Source organism: Ictidomys tridecemlineatus, chromosome 3 (assembly GCF_052094955.1).
Source record: "Ictidomys tridecemlineatus isolate mIctTri1 chromosome 3, mIctTri1.hap1, whole genome shotgun sequence".
NCBI classification, from domain to species: domain Eukaryota; kingdom Metazoa; phylum Chordata; class Mammalia; order Rodentia; family Sciuridae; genus Ictidomys; species Ictidomys tridecemlineatus.
The window spans coordinates 38,698,498-38,714,140 of NC_135479.1; the positions used below are offsets into that span (position 1 = coordinate 38,698,498).

The 15,643-nt window shown below is 44.5% G+C and overlaps 1 protein-coding gene and 1 long non-coding RNA gene across 5 annotated transcripts in view; one reads left to right on the forward strand and one right to left on the reverse strand.

Moving 5' to 3' along the window:
* LOC144376110 (uncharacterized) overlaps window positions 1–9,594 on the reverse strand; it is a 29,828-nt gene extending 20,234 nt beyond the window's left edge. For all 4 annotated transcript variants that reach the window (XR_013436204.1, XR_013436203.1, XR_013436202.1 and 1 more), the window contains exons 1-4: window positions 9,269–9,594; window positions 5,008–5,939; window positions 3,870–4,328; window positions 1,316–1,448 (exon numbers count right to left, since the gene is read on the reverse strand). This is a non-coding gene — a long non-coding RNA (uncharacterized LOC144376110). The remainder of the gene's footprint in view (window positions 1–1,315; window positions 1,449–3,869; window positions 4,329–5,007; window positions 5,940–9,268) is intronic.
* Asic2 (acid sensing ion channel subunit 2) overlaps window positions 1–15,643 on the forward strand; it is a 1,042,689-nt gene that overhangs the window by 404,218 nt on the left and 622,828 nt on the right. The gene's annotated exons all lie outside the window — the stretch shown is intronic.

The following is a 15,643-nucleotide window of genomic DNA, read 5'->3' on the forward strand; positions in this document are numbered from 1 at the left end:
GGCAAAAGTGGAAGTAAGAGAACCTGGCAGTGGGAGCAGATACTGGGAAGATGAAGGTCTGGGAAAGCTATGGTTTAAGGCATGATTCCATGAAGAGCCAGAAGGATGTGGCGTCTACCTTTTAGAAGGTATGGAATTATGTTGTTTTTATCCATGCTGGATACCTCCCCGGCACCCCACCCACCCTCACATACAAAGAGAAGTCGGTCATGAGGCTAACATTTTTTTTCTCATTTCAAAAGCTGAGGCATCAGGCAGGAAGCCAAAAAGTGGACGTCAGACATTGTAATTATGGGGTGATGGAGAATGGGTCCAACTAGATATATCTAAAACAGGTCTCCTGCTTGGTCCAGGAAGGAAGCTGGGGGCGTATGTAAAAGATCATTAAGTAGAAACTTGAAGACGTCGGGGGAAGGAGTTTCTCTGACCAAAATCACCAAGGAGACTGTGAGTGAGGAGAAGGAGAGGGAAGAGTGGCTGATGCAGAATGGCAGGTTGGGGCGGTGCAGGATAACGAGAGACGTTTCTTTGCTGCACAGTCAATAGGGAACAGAAGTGGTAGCCACTTATCTGCACTTGGAAAGAAGTTTTGGGGCCATCAATTCAAACAAGGAAATACTGGCTTCGGTGCTAGAATAATGGAAGAAAGAGAGAGTCAGATTCTTATAAAATGTGGGCAATCGGCATCAGTTGTTTCCTCTGCTTTGATCCCCAGTAAAATAAGTGTCATGAGATTTTTAAAAAGACACACACTCATGAAGACCAAGTATGCAAAAAAAAAAAAAAAAACCAGAGGAATATCAAGAGAACTTCGGATGTTAGTAAACAGATGGATAATTAAATTTTAACTTTGCGTGCCAGATAAATATAATGCCCAGAAGGTTGCTGAGTAGAACAAGAAGCCAACCAATTTCTATTATGGAATTCTGTAAACACTCTGGAATTTAAAGCAATAGATGTCTTAAAAGGAAGGTATCCTTGAAGCTGAGAAGTCAAGGATCGGTTGAAACACTGTGAGAGAAGCAGTCAGACGCGGTGCATTCCCCACTCCATCCAGAGCATCCAGCATTCCCACTCCCCTCCCTAAGGGGAGGCTGGAGGTGTGCTAAGCCTTGGAAGAGCTATACCGGAGGAACTTAGGAGTCAAGAACACCAAGATCAGCTTGGGAAGAGTGGGAGGTGCAGTTAGTAACAATTGGGATTTAGGGAATAGAAAGACGTTATCCCTTTAACAGGAGATTGGAAGGTAGTCAAGTTGGCCCATAGGAACAGAGTCTTACAGATACCAAGAGAGGAGCCTTGGTTAACAAAATACCTTGATGCTTCCAGGAGCATCCCACTGGAAGTCCACTAACGCACAAGAACAACACATGTGCATGGAGCTTCTGTTCCTCCCTTTGGAATGTGAGAGGAGAGCAGACTCTGAAACATTTGAGTGATGTCTCCACCTGAAAACAGAAGAATAAAGAAAACTGTAGAAAACTGACACCAGGCAGAAAGAAAAGAAGGAAAAATCTATCAGTGGAAACTTCCAATTTATATGCTCAGAGAGATAAGGAAATACATTAAATCCGTAAAACCAGCATTGCCTGATTTTTTTTTAAATGGAGCTTTAAAATAACAAAATTTGTCTTGAAAATTAAAATCATGAGAGACAAATTACAAAGATAGAGGGATCTATAGATACAAATATAAATGTAGATATATAGATTACCAAGACAGAATGGAAACATAATGAAAAAGAACAGGGAAAGATAAGTGTCTTAGAAAGTTAATTCATTCAGAAGGTTAAAAATTGAACTGAGAAAAGTTTCAGAAAATGAATATATTAGAGTAGAAAAATTTATCTAAGTACCAGTAAGAAAAAAAATGTTCCATAATTAAAGACTATCCGTGTTCAGATTCAAAAGACTCACTTTGTGCCAGCACAATAAATACATCATTATGAATTTCAGAGACATGATGTTAAATGAAAATCTCAAAAACTCTCAGGAAAAAAGGTATCTATCACATACACACAGATGATCAGAAATCAAGCAATCATTAAAATTATTAGCTGCAATATCAGAAGCTGGAAGACAAAAGAAATACCTTCAAAACTTGGAGGAAAATATTTGCCTAGATTTCTTTGTATAGCTAAGATAGAGATATGCAATAAATCAAAGTATTCTACATCATGCATCTTTTCTTTGGAAGCTACTATAACATCAAATCTTCATTTTGATGAGGTAAAATGAAGAGAGAGATAAAAATGCACAAAATGGCAATTCAAAAAGAAAGAGAAGGATGTCAAGAATGAGAGACAAGCTACAAATCTAGAAACCAACCACTTTTTATTGGATCAGGAAAATGGAGAGGTCTAGGAAGGGTGTTTTCAAGATGGAGGTGGGATGAAAATCATAGATTTTCTCCTATGTTTGAACATTTTGAGAGACACTTTTTATTTCTGGAATAGAGTTTGGGGATGCAGGTGATTATGTATATGAAGGGAGTGGAAAATTGTTGAAATATTGAGGCAATTATTAACTCCAGGAGAAACAAAAGGTAGTTCAAGAAGGGAAATATAAACATTATAGTGCTGTGCACTGAACAGCTGGGAATACAATTTGAACATAACAAATCATATTAAATTATTTAGCCAAGCATTATATTACAGTTATTTGGGAAGATAAGTTCATGATGAAGAAAAGGGTACTTGTGTGCATACATATGTGAATATCACATATTAAGAAGGCATAAGAATTTAAAATTCTTTTTTTAAGGGGGGACTGGGGACTGAGCTCAGGAGCACTTGGCCACTGAGCCACATCTTCAGCACTATTTTGTATTTTATTTAGAGAAAGGGTCTCACTGAGTTGTTCCTGACTTTTGCTGAGGCTGACTTTGAACTCAAGATCCTCCTGCCTCAGCCTCCTGAGCTGCTGGGATTATAGGTGTGTGCCACTGTGCCTGACTTAAATCCTTTTTTAAAACAAAAATACCAACTCAGCAATTAGGCATAAAAAGAAAAGTTTTCACAGAAACTACTCCAAGATTTAAAATATTCACCTCTGGGGAGCAAAACGAAGGGTTTGTAAGGAGTAGGATAGTGAATCTCTGTTTTCCATTTCAACCCTTGAACACTTATTAGTTTTCTGTGACTTGTGTAATAAATTACCATAAAGCTGATGGTTTTAAACAGCAGAACGTTATTCTCCCACAGTCCTGTGGTTAGAATGCCAAAATGGATTTCCCTGGGCCAAACCCAAGGTGTTGGGAGGGCTGTGGTCTGTCTGGAGGCCCTAGGGGAGAATTTGTTCCCTGCCTCTTCTGAGTTCAGGTGGCTACTGGCACTGCCTGGTTTGTGGCCATGTCACTCCAATCTTTAAATCTCTCTCCACTCCATCATCACAAGGCTTTCTCTCTGGGTATAAAATCTCCCTCTCCCTTCATCTTATAAAGATACATTTAGAGCTCACCTGGACAACCCAGAGTCACCTCTTCAATCATGATCCTTAATTTAATCACGTCTGCAAAGACCCCTTTCCCAAGTAAGATGACATGCACAGGTTCCATAGATGGGGCTGTGGGGATTATTCCTTAGCTAACTATGAACATTTTAGAAACATGTTAGTACATCTCTATATGATACATTGATTGATTAATTAAAGGAAAGAAGGTATTTCAACATTTTTACTGTGATTATCCTTGGAAAGTTCTGGGAGGTTTTCTGTGGCCTCTCTAACATGGTCTTGCATTTCGAGCTTACATTAGTCGTGCAAAATGTTAATTTGTGAGGGGGAAAAAAGAGGTAAGGAGAAATATTTCATGCTTTGGCCAATCTGCATTTGCAGCTAACTGGTTCCAAGTTTTCCGTTTCAAATACAAACCCCAGGCAAGTCTCCAGCGAAGTGACACCGACATTCACGTTGTTCTCTGGAAGACATATGTGTGTTGCAAACACACGCCTCCCGGAAGCCAAGAGCTCAGGGGCTGGAGGGAGATTTTGTGGGGTTTCAAAACTGAAAAGAGTACTTTGAAACCCAATCTAGAGAGTCCTTTGCTCTCAGACGCACAGCCTATCTGCTTCCCACCGTTTAGCTTTTATCCATTTTTCTCCGACTGGCTGAACCCCCACATGAGAACGTGAAAGTTGAAAGGGACTTGAAAGACGGTTGGGTCTAACAGGATACAGCTGAGTCCAGAGGATCCCAGGGATGAACGGATGATTTCCCAGGCAATGGAGATAGGACGTGGACCTGGGGCTCCTGATTCTGGATGCCCAGAGCTGTTCTTTAGTCCATGAATCTCTGCCCTTTGCTTCTCTGTAATTTAGGAAATCCTGGCACCTGCAAAGAACAGGAAGATGAGAAGACAGAGTGACTTGGGCTCAGGGGAAAAATAGAAAAGTGTGCTGGAGAATTGGTAGTACTAAAAAGCCAGGTCTGGATGAAATCTAGGATTTTTATCCAAGTCAAAAACCTGAGGCCAAGAGGACCAATGGAGCTGTGGGGTGAAGATCCGAGCCTAGAGCTTTGGCCTGGCCCCTCTAGCTCGGGAGAAGAACAGAAGCAGGACTTCCCAGGAATCATGGGCTCTGAGGGGCACCCTGAGTCTAAAACAGAACAGTGAATAACCCTGAGGGGTCGGCTCAAGGCTCAGTTCCGTATCATGCCCTCCCCTGCCTAAAGCCTTCCATAAGTTTCCATTTTAGTTAATTAAAGTCAACATACTTTGTCATGATGCACCTAATGGCTCCTGTCTCTCCAGCCTCAGCTCCTCTCACTCTGGCAGGCATCTGGCTCTCCGTCCCTCCAACACACCAAGGTCATTTCTCCCTGAGGGACCTTGTACTGCTGTTCCCTCTTCCTGGGAACCCTGCCCCCCCCCCCCCCCCCGGCTCCCCGCACCCAACACACCATCCTTTTTGTGCCTGCTTCCTTTTTATCTTTCAATTATCCTCTTAAAGTAGTAGCCATCCCAGAAGGGGTTTTTCTAGGCCACTATCAAAATTAACCCTTCTGGTACCTGAGCACCATCCGCAATCCTGTTTAGTTTCTTCATGGAGCTTACTGCTGTCTGATCTTATTAGTGTCTAGTCTCTCAGCCCCATGAAAGCAGGGACCTTGTCCTGAAGCCTCCAGTCCCTGGTGCACAGCCTGGAGCGGAGAGGGTGAGCAAATCACTAACTGTCCTGGGCTCAGTTCCAGAGCAGGCAACAGATGACCCAGGCACAGCTAACCCCGTCACTGAGTCTCCAAGTGAATGTGGTTGTGCTGTCTGTACACAGATGCTGCAGCCTCTGGACTATCAATGAGTAGGTTCCCTTGCTCACAGGATCTCCCCAGCTCCTCCCTCGGGGCACGTCCTCCTCCTTTTGAACAGAGGTGAAGGGTTACAGTGTGTACTGTTATTTTGAAAGCTGATGGTGTTGTTCCGGTTCTGCTCCCTTGATGGAAACTTCAGAGGTATTTGGGCTGCTCAGATTCCAAGTTCAAGTGACCTGTGCTGCTGGGAATGAAGAGATGCAGGTTTCTTCCACTCTCCCCTCACAATAGGCTCCTCCTGCCTTGCAGTCTTGGTTCCATGGTGTTTAATGGTTAAAATCAGAGGCATCCACTTCCCAGGAAGACAAAGGAGAGAAATGTGACTTTGTAGCTGCTACTCTGTGCCAAGCACCATGCTCCATCACTTGGTCTTTGCATCCCTTGGAGAGGTTGTAATCACCATTTTAAAAATGAGGAAACGGAGGTAGTTGACCAAGGCTCAAAAGCTCGTATGAGCCTGGTGTGGTGGTGGACACCTGTAGTCCCAATGGATCAGGAGGCAGGAGGATTGCAAGTTCAAAGCCAGCCTCAGCAACAGCAAGGTTCTAAGCAACTCAGTGAGACCTCGCCTCTAAATAAAATACAAAACAGGGCTGGGGTATGACTCAGTGGGTGAGTGCCCCTGAGTTCTATCTTCAGTACCAAAAGAAAAAAAAGAAAAGTTAGTATGATTTCAAGCCAAGACACAAACACACATTTTCCTGATCCTAAACCAAAATTCTCTCCAGGATGGAAGACAGGAGCTGTTGCCTTCCAGAATGAGCCCTGCTCCTCACCACATCATCAGGAGGAACACCCTGCCCAGTCAGTGCAGCCAAGCGCCCGCCACTCCACCAGCTCCCGCCATCTGTGGGGCTCCAGCTGTCACATAGACAAATTGGCCTTTGGACCAGGAGTATTGACAGTGAAAGGCACACATCTTTGGTTGATCCTGAGACTAATACAGATGGATGTGGGGAGGCAGGCAGGATGACTCCTCATGAGGGGACCATTGATGGAAGAAGCCTCATTGCCATCTTAATCCAAAAGCTTTCTCACTGACAAAGTGACTTGCAAATACATCACTCTGGCAGTCCCTAATGATCAAGTGGGTTGAACTGAATTATCCAAGGTGGCACTGCAAGGACTACCTCTGCTTAGAACAGCTATGGTTGACCCTGACTAGGAAAGAGTCTGCCTGTGTCAAGGTGCTTGAGCCCTACATTGAACTCTTCCCAAGTCAAGATAGGTGCTGAGACCAATGCCCTGCAGAGCTCAAACTATTGCTTAGAAGGTAGACACTGTCCTACTTCCTGTCCATTGTATAGAAGTGAACAGGGCTAAGTACTGTAACACACACACACACACACACACACACACACACACACACACACACACATATGTGTGTGTGTGTGTATAAAACTGAAGTTAGGTATAATTGTAAATGGTATGATCCAAGGAGGCTTGGCCACTCAGATACTTTGTGCAGAACTGAATATTGAACCTTGAGCTGAAAGATTATTGCAGTTCCGTTCCCTTCCAGCAGGGGGAGTCCTTGTCTCCCTGCCTCCACCACACCCATTTTTCAGGGTACTCTAGGCTCTCCGGCTGATCCCCGGCTTCTCCATCTGCAGAATCCCCAGCTCTATGCTATCCCTGATGATGTTGTGATTCCACAAACGATGATGTATTCTAAAGTCAGAGCGGACTGACCTCTTTGGGAACCATATATCAAAATGATAGCTCCACACTATGACATCAGAGACATTATGCCTCTCTCCCATTGGCAACTGCTTTTAAGAAATTATTATCGTGAGGTTATTAGTTTTACAATAAGACTTAGAATGCTCCCAAAACTCTACTCTTTACCTCAGCCTTGGGAAGTCACATTTTCAATCTATAACAAAGGGAAGCAATTTTCGCGTGATAGCTTCAGGAGTCTGGGGGGATGCCAGGCTGGCAGGAGCAAGCCTTCATCTCCTAACCTCCGTCCATCAGAACGACTGTCCCCTCTCCTTTGAGCAATATGGGGACTGCATTTCCAATTTATTTTCCTTTCCTCCTTGAATCTACTAAAACAGAACGGTAACACTCATGTAAGAGCTAACATTTATTAATTGCTTACTACATACTACTAGCTTTGCTATTTCTTTATTATTGGTGACTTATCCTTTTTTCTTTGTCCTTGCGTGTTTTAAATGGCTTATTTCTCCATCTGGCAATTTCATTGTATTGGAGACTGCTGTCTGACCATGGGTGCTATCTGCTGCCTCCTGTTCGTGGGGTTCCACTTTTTCATGTGCTTTGTCATGGAGTTCATCTTTGGCAGGACCCTGTAAGAGTCCTGTGTAGGCTGGGTTAAGGTTATATCCATTAACCCAGAGTTTGATTTTATTCTGCTGGAAACTCTAGGGGTATTTCAGGCAGGAATTTCTTTATGTTGATGTCCTGTAAAGGTAAAGGTTCAGTGTATGTAAATAGCAAATCTAAGTGAGGTCAGGGTCAGGATGACAAGCATCATTGACAGGAACAACAACTCCTCCTCCTCCTCCTCCTCCTCCTCCTCTTCCTCCTTCTCCTCCTCTTTTTCCTCCTCCTTCATCTCCCTCATTTCTCCAGAGTTCAGAGGAAGGCATTCAAAGTTCCTTGCCATTTTCCTGAGTGGGCAGGGAAATTTCTTTATCTTCTATTCAGTTACTGAAGGTCCCAATTTACTCTGGAATCTGTTTCAACTCTTGGCCTGATATGAGTTTAAGAACTCATAACCTGTATCCAAGGGAATGTTAAAAATTCAAGCTACTTCAGTAAGTCTGTCTTTGTCTCAGGGCAGCACAAATATGAGACTCTATTTAACCTTCTACATTTCTGGGTTTAGTTTTTCTCATTAAGGACAGATATGCATTTAAAAATATGTTTATTATATTTATCTGGAATATCAAATCCCCTCCAACCCTGAGGAGAATTAAGGCCATGTTATTTTCTAGCTTTCTGAAAACTGAAGTCCTATGGTAGTCCTTTATAGATATTCTTCTCTAATCCTACCAGTTCACCTCATGGATACTACTATTTTCTATTTTTTCTACTTTTTAAAATTATTTGGTACATTATAATTTTATGGGATAATGGGATGCACTGTGACATATTTGCACAGACACCTAACATAATTTGGTCAGTTTCTGGAAATGATAAACTTGCTCATAAATAGCAACCTCCTATTCACAGCTGGCTCTGTCTTGCAACCAACCCATATTCTGAACCCCTCCACAAAAAACCCGCTCCTTCACAGGCTTGTTTGGGGTGCTGTGTCTGTGGAAGCAGTACACTAGGAAGCAGAGGACCATGCTGAGGGTGAACCCCGTGATCCTGGAGGTGTGACTCCCATTCCCTTGGTTTCCATCTGTTCAAGGTGGACTGAACCAATCATCTCTTCTCCACGGTATCCCATGGGGTTCTTATGAGAAGAGAACCCGTTATGAAAGCTTGGAGCTTGTCCTCAGAAGTGATGTTAGCACTACTCAGTTGGCTAAAAAACCAATTGTTCCCGCTTCATTGGAGATGTGTGTGTGTGTGTGTGTGTGTGTGTGTGTGTTTGTGTGTGTGTGTGTGTGTATCACGCTTGGTTTCTGAACAGATCCCTTTGGGAAATTCCTATTCTCCTGCCAATAACACATATCAAATCCCCAGTGAAAAGGAGGCACTCTGTACCCATGTACAGACAATGGTAAATAATGTGAGATGCTCAAAAGGCAGAAGAGAAGGCACCTGCAATTTCCTCGCCCCCCTCCTGGGCTCTGAGATAAAGTCAAACCTCTGCCCTCCCTTGCTGCCAGGAAATGAGCAGCTGGTCTCTGCTCCCCCTTCCTTTCTCCCAAGCCACAGACCCCATCCAGCCCAGCCACACCCCGCTCCCCTGTACCCTTTTCTCCCCAACAGAAAAGTGTGGCCCTCCCACTGTATGTCGGTTTCTGAAGACTTTGCCTTACCTGTTAATTTATTGGAGCCTCATCAATACCTCCTGCAGCAGACTGGGAAGGACGTATTAGCCCCAACTTTCTACAGGTGATTTTTTGCCCTAGAAACCCAAAGCGATGTCTCACGCATTCTCTCTGCTTTTACTGATGGCTTGCTCTTCTGCTGGGGGCACTTATCAGCAGGCTGAGTGTTATGATCTGGGGTGACAGATCTCCTGTGTTAATGCAGGATTATCCAGGGGTAAAATGATTAGGTTGAGAGCTGCAAACTAATCCATCCACCCTAGTTTGGATGGATTAACTGGTGCTCACTATAGGCAGGTGGGGCATGGCTGGAGGAGGTGGGGTCACTGTGGTGTGACCCGGAAGGATGTATCTTCCCTGCAGCCTCTTGGTCCTTCCCTCTCTACTTCCTGTCCACCGTTAATAAAGGTCCCCTTCACCACACCCTCCTGCCATGATGTTCTGTTTCACCTTGAGTCCAGAGCAATGGAATCCACCCACTATAGATTAAAACTGTGAAACCATGAGCCAAAATAGACTTTTCCTCCTCTACATTGTTCTCGTTGGTATTTTGGTCATGGTGACGAAAAGCTGACTAACACGGTGACCAAGGATGAAACTGACCCTCTTGAGTCTTATTTTCTACCTGGTCATAAAAAAAAAAATAAAGAAAAAGAGGATAGATAAGAATAACACTTGAATACTTCCCACATGCGGGGCACTCTTTTAAGCATTTTGTGTGTACGACTCAAGCTTATCTTCATATCAGAACTCTGAGGTAGGTACAATCTTTCTCTTCCTTGTGCAGATGAGGAAACTTCAGCACAGAGAACTTGCCTGTGGTTATACAGCCAGGAAGAGGGAGCACTGGATTGGCAGGCAGCGAGTTAGACAGCTGGGTGTTGGGGATTCAATGATAATAATAAGCCACTTCTACAATAATACCTACATCTAAACAGCGTGCCTGTGTTATAACTCCCCGTGAAAATTAAAGTGAATGGAGTGTATGAAAGCCCTCTTGAAAACCAAGAACTATGTGAGTATAAGCAGTTGTGATTTTTTGATTAGTAAAATCTACTTTCCAAATTGATGACATGTCAGCAAGCATTTTGATCAACCACTCCTCATACCAAGAAGTCCTAACTGAACACCTACTATGGGCACCTGGCTGCATGGTACAATAATGATCATGTCCTCAGTGGCTTTATGTACTCTGGGCCTCAGATCTGGACACTGGAGGTGGGAGTCCTTCCCATGGCACAGCCATATCATACGAAGAGAGCTTTCTTTCCCTCGGACACATTCTGTGTTATTTTTTTCAATAATGCGCTGGGCAGAGGGAAGCTGAAATGACAATTCTGTGCCATTGTTGTCCCTGGTGACCATTTGCTTGCTCCGGTGTTGGACTGGAAATGCTTTGAGGCTTCAGCCAGGCTCAAGGTTGTAACCAGCAATGATGTCTGCTGTGGCCGCTTGATGGGAAAGCTGTATTTTGCTGCTGGCTAGGTATTGGTCATCAGCATCTTGGGGAGGTGTCCTTTTTCAATAGTGGCTGGTAGCAGCGTCCTGAAGCATTTGAAATTTGAATGGGGAAAGGGAGCATGAATCTGTAAAGAGGGAGCATGGATTGATGACCTGGAAGAGTGTCCCTGGTGACTCTGGTTCCTCCTCATAGCACATGTGTTGAGCACCGACTATTTGTCCTTGGCCAACTATGTGGTCAGCAGCGCTTGGCCGATCATGGCTCCTAGTGTGATTACAGATTGGGAGAACTTACTGTGAGAAGCGCCTTATTTGCTGTACTCCTCCCACCAGTGGAACATTCTGCAGTGTTGTGGGTGCTGCCTGGTACAGTAGCTGCTAGGCACTTGGGGCTGTTTTGCCCTTGGCATGTGACCAGTGTGGCTGAAAAACTGAGATTTTCATTTTCTTGGAAGCTATTTAAATTTAAATCCCTGCATTGATGGACAGATGCTTTATTGGACCAGGAGTCTTGAAATTTTCACCTCTTTTTTTGTGTGTGTGTGTGTGTTATGCCAATTTCATGGACGTCCTCACTATAGGAAGACCAGATATGTCCACAAAACTTTCATGTGAGAGTCAGAAACTAAGCCAATGAACCCAAGAAATCTAGAGGAAGAGCGGGAATGTAAGGAATGCCAGAAAATGTAGCAAAACCCACTAGAGCTAATGTTTCATAGATATAAGGGAAGATCTTAAATCAATAAAACAAGAACTAGATGCTGTGAAGAGGCACAGAGAATAAGAAGCAGATTCAAAGTCCAAGGCAGGAGAGAGGTAAGAAAATATTTGAGGAAATCTTGAAAGTAGCTCTATGAATAGAGCAGGGAAATAGAAGACAGAGGATAAGAATACTAGAAGATTAATTCAGGAGTTCCAACACTTTGATTAATAAGAGCTCCAGAAATAGATCCCCAGCCAAGTAAAATAAATTATCAGATAAATAATAAAAGAAAAGTACTCAGAGTTTAAGGATGACTGAGAAAGCCCACACTGGCTGCCCAGACAAATAGAGTTTAAATGAACCAACCAAGATATGGTACCATGACATTTCAGAAGCATTCAGACTTTATAAACTTCAGAGAGGTGGTGGGGGTAGAGTAACACACAGACAGACAGACATTCCAATTATTTACTAACCACATTGGATTAAAAAATGCCCAAAGACCAAGGCCTTCATATTTATGAAGGAAGATGTCTTGAAAATCTGTCAAAGCATAGACTCTATCTAAAATAGATGATCGAGATTCTCTCTTTGTAGATTTGATGCCAAAACAAATGATTGGGTCAAGTGCAAAGACAGATGAAGTCATATTCAGGTTTGCAAGAACTCAAATCCTTCCCGTGCATTCTTTCTTAGAGACTCAAGGACTCAGGAAGGTGTGATTCAGGAACGAGGAGGGTCTGGTGTACGCTCAACACAGCAGGGAGAGAAAGAAATCCCCAAAAAACAAGACAAACAAGTTCCAGGGTATGGAAAGGGCAGCATTCTTCACCTGCATTCGAAAATGGAAGGTTCCAGCAGCCAGGTCTCCCAACAAACACTACGGCAATCAGTACCGCTGTTAAGCAACGAGCAATAGGTTAGCGCTTTAAACATGAGTTTGCGAAAACTGAAGATATATTTCAATCAGATTCCTGTAAGAAAGCTAAGCATTGTTTTAAAAGGAGCGTGTTAATCTAAGAAAACCGGAATTGCACGAGAAAGGAAGTAAATCACAATAAAATTCTTCGTTTAGCAGTGATCAGTATTTATAGAGCTATAATAATGCAAACACTGACTTGACATAATAAAAATTGAAATAAAATGGTATCAGGAGGAAATGAGAAGGGGCAGAGGGGTGGGTGGTGGACGTGAGTTAAATATTCCTCTTTCACAACAGGAATTTCATGTCTGACTCTGAAGATCCAGAAAGAGCTATTTAAGCATAGGATTAGAAAACAAAGAAGGATCCAGAAGAGAAGAAGCAAGCTGCCATGAGCTTGTGGGGCTGAGCTGGGAGGGGTCAGCGTACAAGGGTAGAAGGTGTTTGTTCTAAGACTTTTTGTAGTTTTAATGTCTTTTTAAACAAATGCATGCATGCACTACTTTCAACATTTGCCGATCTAAAATGTCATGAAATAATGTCACAAATTTAACATATTTTTAAGAAGCTTTCGTTCCAAATGAGATGAGCTCTCAGAAACCTGGCAAGCTGAGTTGTGCAGAAGGACTTGTTTGCTGGGCTTCCCCAGAGTGGCGTTTTCACTGGACAATTAAGCAGATGAAAAGCCTGGCTTGTTTGGTTTCAAATATATTTTACTTACAGACGTACACACACAAAACACACAAATACACACACACACACACACACACACACACACCTGTATAACCTTACAATAAAGATAGGTCCCTATTCCAGTCCTATGTACTCCGTTTACAAAACACTATTTGGATCATACATTTAATTGCATTATTTTCAGTCTGTCTCTTTGTATTTTTACTACACACACACACACACACAAATACACTCGCACGCACCTGTAAAGATACGTTAATTTATCTATTTTGAAATTTTCACTTAAATGCTCTCATGGGCTGTGAATTATTCTGCTGCTTCCTTTGCTCTTTCAATGCCCTGAGACCTGTCCGTGTTGGTATAAGGATCTGGTTCATTTGTTTTATTCCACACTGGGAACACACCGGAATTTGTTTGTCCTTCTAGTTCTTTGCCCTTGCGGGCAATGTGGAAGTGATTATGCTTTCCGGGGTTCATGCTAAGCATGTGCAAGGGTGTCCCCCAGCCTACATACCTAGTAACGGGATTTCTGGGTGACAGCGGACGCACGTTTTCCATCTTACCCGGTCACTGGGTCAACATCATTTTTAAACACTGTTAAATAGTGTTTTCGGCAGACTCTGGCTCCTGGGTGACAGGCTGGCACAGACGGCCTGTTGGGGGGGGCAGGCGGGGGCTGTATCTGAAACACCATCTGTACAGCTGTCACAACAGCACAGAGGGTCCCCTCTCCGAGGCGGCTGTGGGGACCGCGGCAAAGACACATGTATTCAGGTTCTTCCTGACAGGCTGGCACTGACATTGAAAGGGCTGGTGAGGTTCTTTGTCCTTTTACACACAGGAGGGACATCAGCTCAGAGGCTGGAGGGAGGCTGAGCCAGATAGAACCGTAGAGCTCAGCGTCTGGGCAAAGAAGCTCCCATGGGTGGGAGGGGGGTGTTCACGTTCCTCCACTCAAGTGTTAGGGTGACATTTGGGAATGACGTGTCAGATGTGGAACTAGACTCTGGAGTCGAAAATCCACAAGAGAGGGACTCTTCCCTTCTGCTAAGACATAGGCATGGCTGGGGAAATCTTCTCTATCCACGTTCCTTTCCAGAGAAACAACCCCTGTCCTTGGGCCACCGCCTTGTTCCCAATCATTGCAGTAAGGGCCCTCACCCTTGGGCTGTGAAAGCTGTCTCAGATGATGGGACCAGAGGTCACTTGACTCAAAAGTGCTTGCTAATCTTAAGACCATCCAACGTCCAAAGGCTTAGCCCCACATTGAGAAGAAGAGTGGGATTTAAGCAAAGCAAGGCATGAGCCGGCTGCAGGCCCTGGGCTGGAAAGTCAGGAAGGCAGAGTCTGGGCAGCCATTTCACTTGATGGGTGAGGTGAGAAATCAGGGAAGAGACGGCACAGAGAGGAAACAGAGGAGAGAAGAGATCAGAGGAATCTCCCTGCCGCTGAGCGATGGAGAAAGCAGCATTGGCTCTTGTATCCCCAGGTCCCAGGTGTCAACTCCTCACCTGTCCTCTCTCGGGTTGCTCATGACACTCTCCGCTGGAGCTTGATGATAAACCTCCCTTGCTGAGTGAGCTTGAGTGGAGTCCCTTTTTCTAACTCTGAAAGCTCAATCAGAAACATGGGGAATTGGAGAGGAGGAAATATCTGAGATTGGCATTCAGGTATGGCTTGGTCTTGGCTGAGGAGTGGAGAAGCATGCTCCAGGCAGTGGGAGCCACGTGAATACCAACAGAGAGGAGAGAGCATGAGCATGTGTGGAACTTGAGGGAGGTCCAGCCTGGCTGGAACATGGGGTGCCTGCAGGGGAGGGCGGGTTGTGCAGAGAGAAGGAATGCTGGGCCAGACCACCACCATGCTTTCCTCCCAGGCCTAGGTACCAGGGCTTTATTCCATTGACAGTGGGCAGTCATTGGATGGGTCACAGTTTTGCAAGGAGGAATCAAGTTTCCCAGACTCTGTAAAGATGTAGATGTGAGGTTGAAGGGCAGCCTCAAAGCTCACCCTTGACCTTGCCTGGAACTTCCAATGACAGAAAAGTTATCCACCGCCCCAGGCTGCGCATCTTCCTCATAGAGCCATGAAACATCAGGTTGGGAAAGAATCTCAGAGATGCTACAGGTCTGCTCTGATTGCCTAGAGAAAGCAATGGGTCACCATCTCCCTGGGAATGGGTCAGAGTGCTGGAACTAGGATCCAAGCTGTCTGCCTCCCTTTTAGCACCCTTTCCTATCACTGTACCGTCTCTCAAAGCAGATCCTCCACCAGGCACCTGTGATCCCAGCCCTTTCACAGGGTGAGGGTTCACCCTGACTGATGTTGAGACTGTCCCCATCTTCAGGGCTCCTCAAAGCAGGCACCAGATTCTAAGCAAGGGTGCTTGCTTAGCACTCTCCACGCACCTACTTTCTCCCGACAGGCCCCTCTTCTTCTCTTGGCTTTCCTGCCGTCAACATGCTTTTGACCTTCTCAGACTTGGTGCACCTAATGGACCACCCAGATTCTTCTGGCACCCCTGAGCAACCCTGGTGAGTCCCCTGACTACAGACCTGGTGTCCGTCACAACTGCTTCCACGCA